This window comes from Coregonus lavaretus, assembly GCF_964263955.1.
Source record: "Coregonus lavaretus genome assembly, chromosome: 32".
Classification (NCBI taxonomy): Eukaryota; Metazoa; Chordata; class Actinopteri; order Salmoniformes; family Salmonidae; genus Coregonus; species Coregonus lavaretus.
The window spans coordinates 5,590,744-5,611,920 of NC_140019.1; positions in this window are offsets into that span (position 1 = coordinate 5,590,744).

Consider the following 21,177-nt stretch of genomic DNA (forward strand, 5'->3'; position numbering starts at 1 on the left):
AATCATAAAAAACTTGAAATTATTCTTTGATGTGAGTACTTAGAAGTTTCTAACGTTATATATGTATTAACTTGCTCACCCAAACGTAGACGTACGTTATGGGTGGGAAATAATGAATATGGGTTTTCTAAGTTGTACCGTTGTTAGATCCTTTGATAGAGAGAAGGTTTAAGAAATTAACTGCCCATAAGGAGTGGAATTTATAGACGTAATTAATAATATTGTAAAAAGCCAATTTAGGGTTTCCATTAAACTAATTATCAGTGTGGAGCTAAGGTGGTGAAGTGAAGGAACTTAATTTTGTATCAGATGGTAGGACGACAAACCATTGTAATTGCGCTATTTGTGGGATGTCTGTGTCATTTCAATGGCATTGGGGTAATGGCATAGAGTAAACATATATGGGTTTCTGAGTGTAATTAAACTGTTGGTATGTGTTGCTTAGACAGATACTACAAAGTATTTGGTTTAGGTGATGAAGAATGGAAGGTTTGTAGCGTGCTTGGCTTAAATGGAAAGACTCACTTATTTAACAGGAATAGCGAAACGATTGTGTGGTAGTCATTATTTTTGCGTTGCCTAAGGGTTTTCTAGATTAAACGATTGAGAATGGTGATGTAATGTCAATCCATAAATTGGATATTGATACTATGGGTATGAATTCAATATATGCTGGTCAACTACAGCAAGTCTTTGGTTTATTGCTTGTAGCTTACTTAGAAAGGACAGTTACCTAGATCTGCTGTATTCTAATAATGGCGGATTGGTGGTTTCATAAGAGCTGTGGCTATGATCTTAGTTGATAACAGGGGGAAAATGTAGTTTACGACACACAGAGAAGCGAATGTCTTATATTTATGGGAAGTGAAGCAAGGAAGATCAGAGAATAAAAGGAATATTAAGCAAACACCAGGGATAATGAAGCAGTGTTGGAAGGAAGCAGAGTATGAAAGATAACACTGACTGAGGAATATAGCAACTTTTGGTTGAGGTCACTACAGAAGTATTACTGATACAATATCGTAACAGATAAACTGAACCAAACATGACGCTACTACAGCAATTTAGGATTGTTAATGTTGTTAAGTTAGTTTTTAAACCCTACGATAGAGGTAAATGCAGAAACGCTGTTTGAGAATGGTTTTTATTTGTTGTCTGGAGAATTTCTAGGTGTTGATCTGTGGGTGTTAGCCACTGGGGCTCGCTGAATGTGAGAGAGCAGTAAGGGACATTATGGGTTACGTTTGGTGTAAACGGATCAATGTTGCTGAAGAAGGAGGAAGTCAAAGGGGGTTGAATGTTACCGGTGTGCAAGGGCTAGCTAGTTAGTGGTGCGAACTAGTAGCATTTAGAGTGGTGACATAACTTGCTCTGCAACCTGGAAGTAGTTGTTTGCTTTGATTTGCAAAGGTTGTGGATTTTGTGGAGCGACGGGTAACGGTGTTTCGAGGGTGAATGTTGTTGATGTGTGCAGAGGGTCCCTGATTCAAGCCCATGTAGGGAAGGAAGCAAAACTTTTACATTGATGCTATTGACCTAGATCACTGGCTGAATTGATAACATTATAGGAAAGGGATTGTCTTACCAACCCATGGCGGAGAGTATAACATAGTAATTAAAGTTGCATCTCTGTGAATAGATGTTTTGTTAGTTTTGACAATAGCTTCACAATAATTTGTCATCTGTTGAAGTACCATTAGATGTAAAGTCAGCGGTAGAGTATGATTGATATTGTAGATGGTTTGCTGTGTTTCAAAATAAGTAAGTTAATTGGGTGATGAGAAATGTTGAATTGGATTGTTTAATAGACTGGTATTAAAATGATTATTTCTAGTAAGGGCAATGAAGATATATTATTAGGTAGTAGTGTTTTGTGAATAGAATTTACTAATGCCATGATTTAGTAAGAGGGTAATATGGAGTACATGTGTAGATAGTTGAATATGGAACGTCTTTGACAATTTGTAATTATTATTATTAAATTCTATAGTTTGTTTAAACACCAGTGATTTATGCAGAAAGTTAGTTGGTTTGTTCAGGGTGTGAATTATCTATATCTATGTTGGCTGGGTGTGGTTCCCAATCAGAGGCAGCTGTAGATCGTTGTCTCTGATTGGGGATCATACTTAGGTAGCCATTTTGCCTACCTATGTTGTGGGATCTTGTTTCTGTTTAGGCTTGTTTATGTGTAGCCTTTAGAATTCACGTTACGTTGCGTTCGTTATTTTGTCAAGTGTTTATTATTTAATTAAACATGTACGCATACCACGCTGCACCTTGGTCTGATCATTCTATCAACGATCGTGACAGAAGATCCCACCACCAACGGACCAAGCAGCATGGCCAGGAGGAGAAGACTCCCTGGACACAGGTGGGGAAGACATTTTGGACATAGCTGGAAAAGGACACTGGGCGAAGGAAGAGGCCCAGGCAGGAGAGGATCAATGCCGCCAGTGCACCTTCACAGACCAGTACGGCCCGTGCCTGCTCCTCGCACCAAACCAGTGGTGCGTGTCTCCAGCCCGGTGCGCCCCGTTCCTGCTCCTCGCACCAAACCAGTGGTGCGTGTCTCCAGCCATGTACGGCCCGTGCCAGCTCCTCGCACTAAACCAGTGGTGCGTGTCGCCAGCCCGGTGCGCATCGTACCTGCTCCACGCACCAAACCAGTGGTGAATGTCTCCAGTCCTGTACGGCCAGTTCCTGCTCCACGCACCAAACCAGTGGTTCGTGTCTCCAGTCCGGCACGGCCCAAGCTTGCTCCTCGCACCAAACCAGTGGTGCGTGTTTCCAGTAAGGTATAGCCCGTGCCTGCTCCTCGCACCAGACCAGTGGTGCATGTTCCCAGCCCGGTGCGGCCTGTGCCTGCTCCTCGCACCAAACCAGTGGTGCGTGTTCCCAGCCCGGTGCGGCCTGTGCCTGCTCCTCGCACCAAACCAGTGGTGCATGTCCCCAGCCCAGTCCGGCTGGTGCCAGAGCAGTCCGCTCCACCGGTGCCTAATCTAGCTCCGGTCAGCTGCTCCACTCCAGTGCCAGAGCAGTCCGCTCCACCGGTGCCTAGTCCAGCTCCGGTCAGCTGCTCCACTCCAGTGCCAGAGCAGTCCACTCTACCGGTGCCCAGTCCAGCTCCGGTCAGCTGCTCCACTCCAGTGCCAGAGCAGTCCGCTCCACCGGTACCTAGTCCAGCTCCGGTTAGCTGCTCCAGTCCAATACCAGAGCAGTCCAGTCCACAGGTGCCTAGTCCAGCGCCGGTCAGCTGCTCTAGTCCAGAGTCAGAGCATTCCGCTCCACAAGGTCCAGTTCAGCTCCGGTCAGCCTTCTCCACTCCAGTGCCAGAGCAGTCCGCTCCACCAGTGCCTAGTCCGGGTCCGGTCGTCTACTCTCCCACACCAGGGTCCAGACAGGACTTCGTGCATCGCGGGGGGACTGCAGAGCGAGAACCAGATGTCAACCACTCTCCAGGGTCGGAGCCTCCCACACCAGGGTCCAGACAGGGCTTGGTGCATCACGGGAGGATTGCCGGTCCAGGCCCAGACGTCAGCCCCTCTCCAGGGTCGGGGCCTCCCACACTGATAGGGCTTGGTGCATCGTGGGAGGACTGAGAGGGGAAGCATCGTGCCAGGTGTGCAACGGGGAGCCAGAATATAAGAGGTTAATACCTACGTTGCGCCCGAGGCCGGAGCTGCCACCTAGGCTGGATGCCCACCCGGAACCTCCCCTAATGAGTCAGGTTGGTGCGGCTGGAGTACGCACCTTTGGGGGGGGGGGGGGTACTGTCAAGCCCTGACCTTGAGAGCCCGGTTATCTCTAGTTGGTTTGGTCAGGGTCTGAATTCTATGTTATCTATATCTATGTTGGCCGGGTGTGGTTCCCAATCAGAGACAGCTGTCGATCGTTGTCTCTGATTGGGGATCATACTTAGGTAGCCATTTTGCCTACCTATGTTGTGGGATCTTGTTTCTGTTTAGGCTTGTTTATGTGTAGCCTTTAGAACTTCACGTTACGTTGCTTTCGTTATTTTGTCAAGTGTTTATTATTTAATTAAACATGTACGCATACCACGCTTTACCTTGGTTTGATCCTTCTATCAACGAACGTGACACAGTTATTTAATTCTAAAAACGATAATCTGTTTCTGGTACGTTTAACAATGGGAGGTCGGTTTTACTATTAGGCTGACGGAGGAGTAAAATATCACGTCTTCCTTAAGCGAAGTAATTGATTATATTGGCGAATGAATAAAATATGACATTTAGAGTTGTGACAGGAACAATGTAAGGGGAAACAGATATTTCCTATGTTGTTGATCAAGTAACGATACTAGGATAATTTGATATTGGATCAAAAGGAGCAGATTTAGGGGTTGAATAATCATTGTGAGAATTAAAGAGGATTAAGTCTGAAGGGTAATCAATTAAAAATACTAATTGTAAACTCAAAGAACTTTGAGTGGTTTTAATTTTTTTAGAGATTTTAGGTGATCTTCTTCTGGAGTAGTTTTGAGGAATTAGATTGACACAAACGATAATTGATGTGAGATAGGACAGTGTATATCTATATTATATTTTGTGTGTAATTACTATCTTTGGATTGCTGATTGTAACTGAATGTTAACGAAATGTATTCTTTCTCTTCCAGTAGAAAGGGGATTTCTTTATATCTCATTGGAATGTTTCCCAGGGCTGGGGGGAGCAGTATAGTAACATTTCGCAGTGTTAGGTCGTAAAAGGGAGCTACCAAATTATATAAGGCCTGGCTATTTCTGTTTGTTGTTTTCAATTGGGTTTTTCAAATAATCACACACAACCCACCTAGTAGAGTGGGGAGAACAAGTATTTGATACACTGCCAATTTTGCAGGTTTTCCTACTTACAAAGCATGTAGAGGTCTGTAATTTTTATCATAGGTACACTTCAACTGTGAGAGACAGAATGTAAAACAAAAATCCAGAAAATCACATTGTATGATTTTTAAGTAATTAATTTGCGTTTTATTGCATGACATAAGTACTTGATAACCTACCAACCAGTAAGAATTCCGGCTCTCACAGACCTGTTAGTTTTTCTTTAAGAAGCCCTCCTGTTCTCCACTCATTACCTGTATTAACTGCACCTGTTTGAACTCGTTACCTGTATAAAAACACCTGTCCACACACTCAATCAAACAGACTCCAACCTCTCCACAATGGCCAAGACCAGAGAGCTGTGTAAGGACATCAGGGATAAAATTGTAGACCTGCACAAGGCTGGGATGGGCTACAGGACAATAGGCAAGCAGCTTGTTGAGAAGGCAACAACTGTTGGCGCAATTATTAGAAAATGGAAGAAGTTCAAGATGACGGTCAATCACCCTTGGTCTGGGGTTCCATGCAAGATCTCACCTCGTGGGGCATCAATGATCATGAGGAAGGTGAGGGATCAGCCCAGAACTACACGGCAGGACCTGGTCAATGACCTGAAGAGAGCTGGGACCACAGTCTCAAAGAAAACCATTAGTAACACACTACGCCGTCATGGATTAAAATCCTGCAGCACACGCAAGGTCCCCCTGTTCAAGCCAGCGCATGTCCAGGCCTGTCTGAAGTTTGCCAATGACCATCTGGATGATCCAGAGGAGGAATGGGAGAAGGTCATGTGGTCTGATGAGACAAAAATAGAGCTTTTTGGTCTAAACTCCACTCGCCGTGTTTGGAGGAAGAAGAAGGATGAACACCATCCCAATCGTGAAGCATGGAGGTGGAAACATCATTCTTTGGGGATGCTTTTCTGCAAAGGGGACAGGACGACTGCACCGTATTGAGGGGAGGATAGATGGGGCCATGTATCGCGAGATCTTGGCCAACAACCTCCTTCCCTCAGTAAGAGCGTTGAAGACTGCTGCCAACAAGGCAGAGTTCATCTCAGCCTATGCTACCCTCCAGTCCCTCGACTTCTTGGCGCTGACGGAAACATGGATTACCACTGAAAACACTGCTACTCCTACTGCTCTCTCCTCGTCTGACCATGTGTTCTCGCATACCCAGAGAGCATCTGGTCAGCGGGGTGGTGGCACAGGAATCCTCATCTCTCCCAAGTGGACATTCTCTCTTTTTCCCCTGACCCATCTGTCTATCTCCTCATTTGAATTCCATGCTGTCACAGTCACTAGCCCATTCAAGCTTAACATCCTTGTCATTTATCGCCCTCCAGGTTCCCTTGGAGAGTTCATCAATGAGCTTGACGCCTTGATAAGTTCCTTTCCTGAGGATGGCTCACCCCTCACAGTTCTGGGTGACTTTAACCTGCCTACGTCTACCTTTGACTAATTTCTCTCTGCCTCCTTCTTTCCACTCCTCTGTGGAATACTTGTTCTCCGCACTGTATATGATTCGGACCATAATAAGGACAGAGAGAGAGCGCTATCCCTGAATGAGGGATAACTGTCGCTAGTCAATTTTACTGTTCTTGAATTACTTTAGGGGATAAAATTAAGTTAAGGTATTATCAAGGTTGTCATTTTAATGTCATTTATTATTTTGGAATAACAGGCAATGTTGCTGTTTTGTTTTTTGAACGCATTAATCATGGTGTGAGTCATGTTTCCAAAGGGGGGAAGTACTGATCGCATGAGGATTTATTGGTAAATATGAAAATTGTATTAAGTATATGAGCAGTAATAATTAATGTGTTATGGGTTAGATTAAATGTTTTAGGTGAAATGTATTTGTGGTATAAGGCAGGATGTAGAGGAGGCATGTCTATGGAATAAGTGGACTGCAACAAGCTGCACTTCCTAATCTCAAGGATTCTCATGACTGATAAGAAGACAGGGTAAAGTAGTATACTGTGTCTCACCTAAAAATTTTCTGAAGACTTTCTTTCAAAGGGTGAAGGCTTCTCTGCCAGACCTAACAGGATAATCTGGGCATTTTCTGCCTTGGAGACTATGTGGCAGTAAAGGATTACAGAAGTAAGAGCTGGACAGTATCTAGGTGGGGAGGTCAGTACTAGGTGTTGCTGGCTACCTCGATGGAAGAGAAAGTAGCAGAGAGAGATACCTGCATCTATTTGTCCCACTGTAGGAGTATTCTAACTTAGAGGAGGAAGATGGCATCACCACTGCGGAGCATTGTTTTTTTTGTTTGTGTCTGTGTGTTTTTGCAGCAGGGACTGTCAACGTCCCTATTGGTAAGATGCAAGAAGGACACACTTCACAGAGCGATGTTGATAAATGGAGAAGGACTCTGCATGATCCTAGACCATAGTGAAGGAAGAAGATTCAGAGATAAAAGGACCATACATAGTCAACCAGTCATACACCAACGGATGAATGGATAGAGGGGATATCGATCTGGTATCATGTAAACCAATGTAACAGAGTACTAAGAGGAAACGAATATCTAGGGATGAGGATGCTGGAGATGACAAGGATCAGGTGATGAGAGACGATGTCAGGAGGAATGCTACTGATGAGCTATGTGTTCTGGCTGATTCCCTCGTTGGAGGAACAGACCTACAGACCTCCAAGTACTTCAAGATCTTCCAGATTTTCAAGAATCACCTGACTGTCACACAATTCAGTTCTATGTCTGTGGAGGGTTTACCTAATAGAAATTGGTATTAGGAATAATTGTAAAACACAATAATTTGTTATATAGTCAATGCTTATATGGATTTCTTGGATTAGAAATGAAATCAATTAAACTGTTATGTTTGTCTTCTAGTGAGGTAAATAAAGATGGTGTCTTGATGCATAGCAGCGATAATTTGGCCTAGAATGGTGTGAACCTAAATAAAAGAAACAATCTATGAACTGGCTGAATATGAATAGAAGAGGCGTTGAAGATGTTCCTGTAAAGCACCACTACTACATACAACTGGTCTACAACAGCCAATCGAAGCTATAAAATGATTTTATCATGTTTGTATATCGAGGGAGTGGGACAGGAGTCCACCATTGAGTGAGAATGGAGAAATATATGTTCAGATAAAACATTTATAATGTTGTGGGCATAATGGTTGGCAAATGGACTAGACAATGAGGTTGTAGGGAAGGTGGTGACTCGGATGAGAGGTTGTAGTTGTGACATTGTAATGGGCAATTCATTTTGAACTATGAAGCTGTCTGAAGAACATAATGAAGAGACGCAAGAAGATTTACGTGCCGGAGAAAAAAGGGGTTGCTTAACTGTGTTGATAATACATTTGGATTTATCTAAATTTGCTAATTTGGGTAGGAGGTATTAAATTAATAGTACTAAGAATGCATTGAGATTATGATCTATAGTTATTCTCAGAATGAGGAAGGTCATAATATAATTATGGATATTTATACTGTATGTTAATATAAGTGTACATTCTGACAGTTGTAATGGGTGATAGAGTTGAGGGTTTTAATTAAGAATTGTCCTTCTAAATTTGGTTGAGTTAAGTAATTTGGGATTGGTTTTAATTGATAAGATGACTGAGTGATTTTAAAAAATCAATAGTATATAACGGTCTTGAATAGATATTATGGTTAAAACAGTGATACATTATGGTAATGTCTTAGGATACACTTATATGATTAATTTAGAGTAGACATTGTTGAATCATACTGTTTGAAACATGTAAGTTCATGTGAGGATTGTGACTGAAATCATGAATATGTTGGTTATTAAGTTACCGTATTAACATAGTAGTCACTATATACATTTGAAGTATTGGGTGGTATTAATGTGGATGTTTAGAGTGGTATACAGTGAGGGAAAAAAGTATTTGATCCCCTGCTGATTTTGTATGTTTGCCCAATGACAAAGAAATTATCAGTCTATAATTTTAATGGTAGGTTTATTTGAACAGTGAGAGACAGAATAACAACAAAAAAATCCAGAAAAACGCATGTAAAAAATGTTATAAATTGATTTGCATTTCAAGGAGGTAAATAAGTATTTGACCCCCTCTCATTCAGAAAGATTACTGGCTCCCAGGTGTCTTTTATACAGGTAACGAGCTGAGATTAGGAGCACACTCTTAAAGGGAGTGCTCCTAATCTCAGTTTGTTACCTGTATAAAAGACACCTGTCCACAGAAGCAATAAATCAATCAGATTCCAAACTCTCCACCATGGCCAAGAAAAAAGAGATCTCCAAGGATGTCAGGGACAAGATTGTAGACCCACACAAGGCTGGAATGGGCTACAAGACCATCGCCAAGCAGCTTGGTGAGAAGGTGACAACAGTTGGTGCGATTATTTGCAAATGGAAGAAACACAAAAGAACTGTCAATCTCCCTCGGGCCTGGGGCTCCATGCAAGAGCTCACCTTGTGGAGTTGAAATGATCATGAGAACGGTGAGGAATCAGCCCAGAACTACACGGGAGGATCTTGTCAATGATCTCAAGGCAGCTGGGACCATAGTCACCAAGAAAAAAATTGGTAACACACTATGCCGTGAAGGACTGAAATCATGCAGCGCCCGCAACGTCCTCCTTCTCAAGAAAGCACATATACAGGGCCATCTGAAGTTTGCCAATGAACATCTGAATGATTTAGAGGAGAACTGGGTGAGAGGGCTGTGGTCAGATGAGAACAAAATGGAGCTCTTTGGCATCAACTCAACTCGCCGTGTTTGGAGGAGGAGGAATGCTGCCTATGACCCCAAGAACACCATCCCCACCGTCAAACATGGAGGTGGAAACATTATGCTTTGGGGGTGTTTTTCTGCTAAGGGGACAGGACAAAATGCAAATAATTTATAACATTTTTGACATGCGTTTTCTGGATATTTTTGTTGTTATTCTGTCTCTCACTGTTCAAATAAACCTACCATTAAAATTATTGACTGATTATGTATTTGTCAGTGGGCAAACATACAAAATCAGCAGGGGATCAAATACTTTTTTCCCCTCACTGTATATCTATGTTGCTAGGCTAGAACTTAATTGGTTACTTCTCAATTCTAACTAGTCAGGGGTTTTTAAGCAATTGGTTCTGAATGTCACTCATTAGACTATGCAATTGATAATCACATATCATTGGATGCTATTATAGTAGATAAAGGGGGAATGTATGAGATTATATGGGTAACACATGTTGTATATATTTACCATCAGGATTAGGAAGGTCTTGGGAATTTAACTAAAGCTATGGGAAATATTAGAGACATACAGGAAGGTATTAAGAGTAATATTTCTTAATCTATATCATGTTATTCCAGTGTAGAGTTCATTGATAATGTTGATTGAGGAATTGGGAATGTAAAGTTGGAACTGTATAACGTGGAATTTAAGGTTTACAGGATTGAAGATGTGAAAACAAGATCTGATCTTAGTCGATCAGATAGCGCCCCAATTGACCAGAGAAAAGCTTGGGGTTCCTCTGAATTAACATGGATGAAGAAGACTGACATTATTTTTATTTAGATATATTCATTTGAATATATTATCATATCCATGTAATTTAGAAAGGGTCATGTATCATTGTATTTGTATGGATGATGTCATGATGTGTATAATCTATTTATATGTATGTTTTCTTGGTAGCATGTCTAAGATGATGGGTATATTTGAACCTTATGTATACAAGGGGGTCATTTAAGAAATAGGGATGGTCTATGTGGGATTTTCCCTTATATATCAGTGAGGTTTTGACTACATAGATTTTTTGCAGGAATATATAGTAGTTTATCATGTATCTATCCATGGCCGGTTTGACAGGTTTGATAGTGCATGAGATAGATGACTGAGAATTTATACCGTTGCTGATTAAATATATAGAGAATCTGGTTGGATTCAGGTATAGAAGGTAGAGAGGGGTGAATTCTCAGTTGTCGAGCATAGTTTAGACTCTAATCATGTATATATACTACTGAAGGGAGAACATTTTATTTTATATGAAGTTGTACTGTATGTGAATTGTTAGGGTTAAGTAATATTATAGCTGAGTAATGTTACTTACCACAAAGAGAAAAAAATATGGATTGTTATGATGTCATTTCATAGTGTTGTGTGAACCAGATTAAAGTTAGTAGATAAGTGATTATAGGCGCTGCACAGTCTGAATAACAAGGATTCCATTATGTCAAGGGAGCTTAGTGGTGGTTTATCTTAGAATGATTCATAGATAGTAATATACTGACTTGGGTACAAGGTAATAACATCAAAGAAGGGAGTGCCAAATGATGGTTAACAGATGTTCTTGAAGAAACGTGTAACCGAAGGTATATAGGCTGAGATATTTTCTTTGTTCAGGAGTTCAGAATGGCAAGAGGCAAAGCACTGTCCTTTTGTTATGCGAACCACGGTATCGATTAAATATTTGAATGAACTCCCCATCTAAGTGTTAAATGTCTTCTTGCATCAGGAATTACTTGATACCCGAGAAACTCATCATAACACTTACGTTGCCAAAATCCTCGACCATTGCTATTCGAACTTCCGGGATGGTTATACGGCCCTCCCCCACCCTCCTTTCGGCAAATCTGACCATGACTCCAATTTGCTCCTCCCTTACTATTGGCAGAAACTCAAACAGGAAATACCCGTGCTAAGGACTATTCAACGCTTGTCTGACCAATCGGAATCCACTCTTCAAGAATCTTTTGATCACGCAGACTGGGATGTTCCGGGTAGCTTCCGAAAATAATTTAGACACTGAAACAGTGACTGAGTTTATCAGGAAGTGTATAGGTGATTTTGTGCCCTACTGTGACTATTAAAACCTACCCTAACCAGAAACCGTGGATAGATGGCAGCATTCGCACCAATCTGAAAGCGCAAACTACTGCATTCAACCATGGCAAGGTGACTGGGAATATGGCAGAATACAAACAGTGTAGCTACTCACTCCGCAAGGTAATTAAACTGGCAAAACATCAGTATAGAGACAAAGTGGATTCGCAATTCAACGGCTCAGACACGAGACGTATGTGGCAGGGTCTACAGACAATCACGCACTACAAAAGGAAAACCAGCCACGTCGCCGACACCGACGTCTCACTTCCAGATAAGCTAAACACCTTCTTCTCCCACTTTGAGGATAACACAGTGCCACTGATGAGGCCCACTACCAAGGACTGTGGCCTCTCGTTCTCCGTGGCCGACGTGATTAAGACATTTAAGCATGTTATCCCCCGCAAGGCTGCCGGCCCAGACAGCATCCCTAGCCCCATCCTCAGAGCATGCACAGACCAGCTGGCTGGTGTGTTTGTGGACATATTCAATCTCTCCCTTTCCCAATCTGATGTTCCCACATGCTTCAAGATGGTTCCTGTACCCAAGAAAGCAAAGGTAACTTAACTAAATGACTATCGCCCTGTAGCACTCACCTCTGTCATCATGAAGTGCTTTGAGAGACTAGTCAAGGATCATATCAGCTCTACCTTACCTGTCACCCTAGACCCACTTCAATTTGCTTACCGCCCCAATAGATACACAGACGATGCAATCACCATTACACTGCACACTTCCCTATCCCATCTGGACAAGAGGAATGCCTATGTAAGAATGCTGTTCATTGACTCTAACTCAGCATTCAACACCATAGTACCCTCTAAGCTCATCATTAAGCTTGAGGCCCTGAGTCTGAACCCCGCCCTGTGCAACTGGGTCCTGGACTTCCTGATGGGCCGCCCAAAGGTGGTGAAGGTAGGAAACAACATCTCCATTTCGCTGATCCTCAGCATTGGGGCCCCACAAGGGTGTGTGCTCAGCCCCCTCCTGTACTCCCTGTTCACCCATGACTGCGTGGCCAAGCACACCTCCAACTCAATCATCAAGTTTGCAGACAAACAACAGTAGTAGGCTTGATTACCAACAATGACGAGACCGCCTACAGGGAGGACGTGAGGGCTCTGGGAGTGTGGTGCCAGAAAAATAACCTCTCACTCAACATCAACAAAAAAAAAGGAGATGATCGTGGACTTCAGGAAACAGCACCCCCCTATCCACATCGACGGGACAGCAGTGGAAAAGGTGGAAAGCTTCAAGTTCCTTGGCATACACATCAGCGACAAACTGAAATGGTCCACCTACGCAGACAGTGTGGTGAAGAAGGCGCAACAGAGCCTCTACAACCTCAGGAGGCTGAAGAAATTTGGCTTGGAACCTAAAACCCTCACAAACTTTTACAGATGCACAATTGAGAGCATCCTGTCGGGCTGTAATACCACCTGGGATGGCAACTGCACCGCCCACAACCGCAGGGCTCTCCAGAGGGTGGTGCGGTCTGCCGAATGCATTATCAGTGGCAATCTACCCGCCCTCCAAGACACATACAGCACCCGATGTCACAGGAAGGCTAAAAAGATCATCAAGGACATCAACCACCCGAGCCACTGCCTGTTCACCCCACTATTATCCAGAAGGCGAGGTCAGTACAGGTGCATCAAAGCTGGGACCGAGAGAAAGAAAAACAGCTTCTATCTCATGGCCATCAGACTGTTAAATAGCCATCACTAGCACATTAGAGGCTGCTGCTGCCTATTGAAATCACTGGCCACTTTAAGAAATGTAACACTAGTCAATTTAATAATGTTTACAGTCACTTTAATAATGTTTACATATCTTGCACTACTCATCTCATATGTATATACTGCATTCTATTCTATAATATTCTACTGTATCTTAGTCCATGCCGCTCTGTCATTGCTTGTCCATATATGTACAGTGAGGGAAAAAATAATTTGATCCCCTGCTGATTTTGTAAGTTTGCCCACTGACAGAGAATGATCAGTCTATAATTTTAATGGTAGGTTTATTTGAACAGTGAGAGACAGAATAACAACAAAAAAATCCAGAAAAACTCATGTCAAAAATGTTATGAATTGATTTGCATTTTTATGAGGGAAATAAGTATTTGACCCTTCTACAAAACATGACTTAGTACTTGGTGGCAAAACCCTTGTTGGCAATCACAGAGGTCAGACATTTCTTGTAGTTGGCCACCAGTTTGCACACATCTCAGGAGGGATTTTGTCCCACTCCTCTTTGCAGATCTTCTCCAAGTCATAAAGGTTTCGAGGCTGACATTTGGCAACTCGAACCTTGAGCTCCCTCCACAGATTTTCTATGGGATTAAGGTCTGGAGACTGGCTAGGCCACTCCAGGACCTTAATGTGCTTCTTCTTGAGCCACTCCTTTGTTGCCTTGGCCGTGTGTTTTGGGTCATTGTCATGCTGGAATACCCATCCACTACCCATTTTTAATGCCCTGGTTCAGGGAAGGAGGTTCTCACCCAAGATTTGACGGTACATGGCCCCGTCCATCGTCCCTTTGATGCGGTGAAGTTGACCCCCAAAGCATAATGTTTCCAACTCCTTGTTTGACGGTGGGGATGGTGTTCTTGGGGTCATAGGCAGCAGTCCTCCTCCTCCAAACACGGTGAGTTGAGTTGATGCCAAAGAGCTCCATTTTGGTCTCATCTGACCACAACACTTTCACCCAGTTCTCCTCTGAGTCATTCAGATGTTCATTGGCAAACTTCAGACGGGCATGTATATGTGCTTTCTTGAGCAGGGGGACCTTGGGGGTGCTGCAGGATTTCAGTCCTTCACGGCGTAGTGTGTTACCAATTGTTTTCTTGATGACTTTGGACACAGCTGCCTTGAGATCATTGACAAGATCCTCCCGTGTAGTTCTGGGCTGATTCCTCACCGTTCTCATGATCATTGCAACTCCACGAGGTGAGATCTTGCATGGAGCCCCAGGCCGAGGGAGATTTACAGTTATTTTGTGTTTCTTCCATTTGCGAATATTCAAACCAACTGTTGTCACCTTCTCACCAAACTGCTTGGCGATGGTCTTGTAGCCCATTCCAGCCTTGTGTTGGTCTACAATCTTGTCCCTGACATCCTTGGAGAGCTCTTTGGTCTTGGCCATGGTGGAGAGTTTGGAATCTGATTGATTGATTGCTTCTGTGGACAGGTGTCTTTTATACAGGTAACAAGCTGAGATTAGGAGCACTCCCTTTAAGTGTTACCTGTATAAAGGACACCTGGGAGACAGACATCTTTCTGATTGAGAGGGGGTCAAATACTTATTTCCCTCATTAAAATGCAAATCAATTTATAACATTTTTGACATACGTTTTACTTGATCTGTTTGTTGTTATTCTGTCTCTCACTGTTCAAATAAACCTACCATTAAAATGATAGACTGAACATTTCTTTGTCAGTGGGCAAACGTTCAAAATCAGCAGGGTATCAAATACTTGTTTCCCTCACTGTATATTTTCTTAAATTCCATTCCTTACTAGTTTTGTTTGTATTAGGTATATGTTGTGAAATTGTTAGATATTACTTCACTGTCGGAGCTAGAAGCACAAGCATTTTGCTACACCCACTATAACACCTGCTAAACATGTGTATATGACAAATAACATTTGATTTGATTTGAATTGAAGGTAGGGAAGAGGTCATGCAATACTGTAGGATAGTTTTCTTTATAATCCATTTTTAAGATGCTATTAAATTGTTCAAGAAACAGATCGTATAATTAATAAGAATAACACATGCAATATTAAACTGCTTTTCTGAGCGTGAACTTCAGCCACCACCATTGAGAGCACCACAAAAACTGCACTGACAGCATATGTCATGAGTTCCTTATGTTATGAAATAACAACACTATCAAACACCAGCTGTCTGGAGGGGTCGTGGACTCGGATAAAGAGAGATTGTTGTGGTTTCATCATTAACTAGATGCGACTGGACTGTCATTATCACTCAGGCACAGAACTGCAAGTCTTCCCTTCAGGGGCCATGAGGAGTCTCAGTGGCTCCATGGTTAACAAAGTAAGAGTGTCCACACTTGCGCTCCTTTTAAATTATTAGACACTCTCCACTGTAGCCTCCTCGAGCAGTGCCACTCCCACTACCCTTCATCATCAGAGATTCAGATTCAGATTCAGATCAACTTTATTATCCCACCAGTGGGAAATTAATTTGGCCAGGTGCTTAAAAAGACAATACATAAAACATAAAAACACAGAAACTACACAATATAATTAATTCAAAGTGCTATAGCTACACATTTGGTGAAAGTGCAATATGCTGTATACTTATACAGCCTAATGGCTGTTGGAATAAAATGGTCTCTTTCCCGTTGTCCGGCTGCTGCTGTGACTGAATTTAGAGTGAAGGGGATGAGTACTGTCCTGTAAAATGCTTTCAAGTTTTAGGAGGATGGGTTTTCTGTACAGTTTGGGTGCTGATTGTTGATCTATACCAATTATCCTTCTCGCCGTCCTAATCAATCGCTGAAGCTTTACTTGGTCTTGAACTCGCATGTTTCCAAACACGCATATCAGACCAAAGGACAGCACACTCTGCAGGACAGATTTATAGAACATTTGTAAGATATGGCGGTCAACATTAAAATGGTTCAGTTGCGTAAAAAACATTCTCTGCTGCATTTTATTTATCTTTGCAAAGGCACAGCCTGTCTCTCTCAATGGTGTTGTGTCTAAAGAAAGGAGAAACAGAGATGCATCTCTGCTCACAGCCCTGTCCTGTCAAGAAAAACCTAGGCACATACTTAGCATTTCAGACCTACTCAGGTTGTCAGTGGCATACTCAAAAGTAGGCCTTTCAATGTAGACCTTTCCTGCAGTCAAGTGATCAAATCACACTCTAGTGGCCTCATGGGTGGAATGTTATTAATATTTGTCATAATTTAATCATTCATAAACATTATTTTAACATTATTATTTCAGTCTTCTGTGATGTATATAAAGTGTAATATTGGGATGCAAACTCAAAATTGAATACATTTCAACTCTATATCAGACATGGTACAGGTGTCTTCTTTTTTTAAGCACATAATTGTGTGTGTGAGGTGTATACTTTTGTTTCAAAGTAGATTTGTTTAAGACTACCAATAAACATTCTGTGTGACCCTGATTTAGCCCACTGCAGTAAAGTTAAGCTGAGTAAGAGTGGCAAATGACATTTCTACTTGTTAGAGTATATTCTTGGATTGATTATAAATTATAGCCACCTCTAATTTCATGAGTGGTAGAGAAGCTTGGGAATCATGAAGGTCATACACATACAGTCAAACTTGATTCCCGTTCAATTTGTTCACAGCACATATAATGACTGCAGTGATTCAATCTCTCCATGGTGCTAAATAGTTAGTAGTTAATTAACCCAGAACAACCCAGCCAAAAGTATGAGTTCATGACACTAGACAATATGACCTCGTTAAATGAATTAGACCTAAATCTAATTAGTGTTGATTACACAAGACACATTTGTACAATTAGGCTTGGCAAATTAAATAAAAGAGCAGAGAGATGGCAAAGATAGCTAAAATAGCCCATATTCAGGTCAAGAACCCATATCCCATAGCAAGCTGTATTACCGTACAGTAAGGCATCCCAGCAGAAAGATAGCAACCAGTGATCAGGGCTCTATAAAAGGAATGAGGTCAGGAAGGGAAACTTTTAAACATGGAGGAAGAGAAAAGAACAAGAGAAGAATGAGGAGAGGAGTTCAAAGTGGCTCCAGCGCCCAGAGCAAGCCAAGGGAGAGCAGGCAGCACTTTGGATTTGATGCCTTCCCAAAGTGTAGAAGGGGGAGGGGGAAGGGGAAGGAGAGGAAGGGGAGGGGGAAGGAGAGGAAGGGGAGGGGGAAGGAGAGGTAGGGGGAGGGGGAAGGGGAGGTGTGGGGGGGGGTAGAGGAAGGGGGAGGGGGGGGGAGGGGGAGGGGGAGGGGGAAGGAGAGGAAGGAGAGGAAGGGGGAGGGGGAAGGAGAGGAAGGGGGAAGGAGAGGAAGGGGGAGGGGGAAGGAGAGGAAGGGGAGGGGAGGGGGAAGGGGAAAGGAGGGGAGGGGGTGGATGGGAGAGGCAGCCCTGCTTTTGTTGTGCTGAAAGGCATTATGAGGGGATGTTATTGTGAAAAAAGGTTTGATTGAGTAAGAGATGTGCGTGCATGTGTGTAGACGTGTGTGTGTTTGTTAGAATGATTGACCGCATTTGTGGGGTTGCACACTCCACCAAAAAGAATCACAGCATAATAGTTTTGTAAGTGGCCGAAGCACACAGACCTGAATGCATATCCCATCCTGAATAAAATAGGTTTAGATATGCAGCTGCCAGAGAGGGCACTTGTAAAGCAATCTGATATACTAGCTGCTAGAAAATACCTCAGTGCCTTTACGGGCTGACACCTCATTCCTTCCGGAGTGAGATTAAGGTGTTGGAGGGCACAGGGCAATCCATGACCTTCTGTGCTAAATAGACGTCCCTGTCATGTAGGCTTCATTGTGGTGGGATATCAGAGAACATGACAGAGAGCTGAGCAGAGAGTCTAGGTCTGCTACTGCTTGCCAGCACTGCTCTCTCCATTCAATCCCAATGATGGTTTAAGAAGAGCTTTTTAAAGGGAGGGATCATATGGTCCATTCTAAACCTTCAGTACAAAATCAATCGGACTGATCAAATCGGATTTACTGTGCCTGTTACGGCTTTGTGTTAACGGGAATAAATGTGTAACATTACAATAATCCAGGCGACACAATAATATGTTGTAATTGCAAGATCAAAAAGACAGACAGAAGAAACCCATTTGTCTGAGTTTATGTAGAGTTTAAACTGTACCAGAAAGCCAAACGTGCTAGACTCTAATAGTTTGACGTGCTCTACATTGTATACTGTATTATTGAGACACAATATTACATCAAACAATATCATTTATGACCCCTTTTCTTGTTTTCCTTATTAATCAACATTAGTCGGACCATCATATCCAGCAGCATACCACCCTGCCTCCCACTACTGGCTTGCCTCTGAAGCTAAGCAGGGTCGGTCCCGGGATGGGAGACCAGATGCTGCTGGAAGTGGTGTTGGAGGGCCAGTAAGTGTCACTCTTCCCTCTGGTCTAAGGATATCCCAGTGCAGTGAAGGGGACATTGCCCTGCGTAGGGTGCTGTCTTTTTTTTTTTTTTTGTTAAACGGGTGTCCTGAATCTCTGTGGTCATTAAAAATCCCAATGCACTTATTGTAAGAGAAGGGGTGTTAACCCCAGTGTTAATTGCAAAATTCCCAACTTGTCCCCATTCCATCATGGCCACCTAATCATCCCCCACATTCCTAATTGGCATATATCACTCCTCACCTCTCCAGCTGATGTGTGGTGAGGGTTCTGGTAAAAATAATGGTTGCCGTACATCACCCAGGTGGGTGATTCACATTGGTGGTGGATGAGGTGAGTTTCCCCCTACTATGTAAAGCACTTTGAGTACCTCAGTTGGTAGAAAAGTGCTGTATAAACCCAATCAATTACTATCTGATAAAGGGATTCACATACAATTTGTAATTTACCTTTTCAGTTATAAAATGCTGGCATATACACATGAATCATGCGGTGGAACCACAATACTATAATGGTAAGACTCCAGTGAGTCAGTGATTTAAAAATACCTTAACAATTGATCTGTTGACTCGTTAAAATAAACTTTGTAGTCTATAAACTTGTCCCTCCCTGCATGTCCACAAAAATACCCATACCCTGACCTCTATATCTAGGGAGTTCCAAAGAAGCCATTTCAGTCTGTTGGCAAGTGTCCATCATAGTCAACATGGCATAAATCAGATTGTTGCCCTAGTCATCGATTCTCTACTAACTGTCCAACAACTTTTCGTTTTGTTTCTTTTTTTTGGTTGACCTGCATGCTTTACAGCACATTGCCAGGGGATTTGGGATGATCAAACACTGATGACGTGCTTTGCAGCTTTGCTGGCACCAACATAATTCTTTGGCCGAACAATTTAGATCACTGCTGACGACACCGCCTAGCAGCACCCTCTCTAAAGCTAACATGAAGGCCATTGTTGAAAGGACGAGGGAGGAATAAAGAAATGCAAATGCTTCATAAGTAAATTGTACCTGATTGATGGCGTTTGAAACTGTATACCAAGTCAAATGGGCTTCACCTACTACAGTACCACATCTCATGAGTTACCAAATTAGTTGTGAACTCATGAACACATTTAGAGCAGATAGTTCTATAGTTACTTTCTAAAGCCATGTAGCTAAGCATATTAGAAGATAGATACATGTGCCATTTAGCGTCTGTTTACAGACAAATGAACTTCAGAGTGTCAAACACACTTTATTAGAATCATGAGTTGGCTCTTTCTCATTTAGCTAACAAGCCCATTTAATGATAAAGGTCAAATTGAAGAGACATTGCAGAATGATCCCAATCTTCATCTAGAAAACAGGAAGGGCTAAATATTCATTTCAGGTATGACAAACTATGACATCCCACATCTGCTTATGCCATTTCACCCTTCAGTATATTAATATGCCCATTTCAGGCTCTCCAATCGTGAGGTATGGGCCTAAGGCAGCAGCATAGGATAACATGTCACAAAGCCTTTAATCCAGATTAAATGTTCATTGAGAGTATGATACTGGACTGTGGATCCTGTAGCTGACTTCAGAGGAGACCTCTAGCTAAGTCCTCCTTAATATTCAAGGTTTACAGCCAAGGAGCAAGACTATTTTAATGGAGACGTACTATTGACTATTCAGTGCAGTACCCATGCACCAAGACAGTCTTTGGCAGCCAAAGAGGTTCTGTGTGACAAAAGCATATGCTACAGCTCATTATCTCATGCATCAATAAAGTTTTGACACCAGCACAGTTCACAAACAGCTCCATACTAACACAGAAGAAGCAAGCTTTGACAAAGACCACATGATTGAAATGCAACAGCTATTTTAAAAAGAAAAAAAGAGCACCATGATCTAGAAACGTTGTTGTTGTGTTCATCTACGGGAGATGCTATCACCTTTTCTTTTTTGTGAGAACAACATTGCACATTGCAAAACCATGGTAGGGAGTTCGAACAATTAACTTGAGTACTGAATGTACTGAACTACCACTAGATGATGAAACTATCACTATCTGCTATATCTGATTAGTGACTTCCATTTTAGATTTCAATCATTAAACATAGCTCTAATTACTATGGTAGGAAACAACACATAACAATATAGCAGCGAGCAGCAATGAACGGGGTTCACAGGATGTCAGAAAGGACACAAGATCAGTTGGATAACAAATCATCACTCTATCATGTAGGAACTATCTTCCTTTATGTGCAATCAGTGAAAGCATTACCATGTTTATCTCTCAATACCACAAGGATGACACAAGTGAAGTTTAGTCTAGTGCTGTAGGTTGGTTATCTTTCTCAAATTCATTAGAGGCCAAT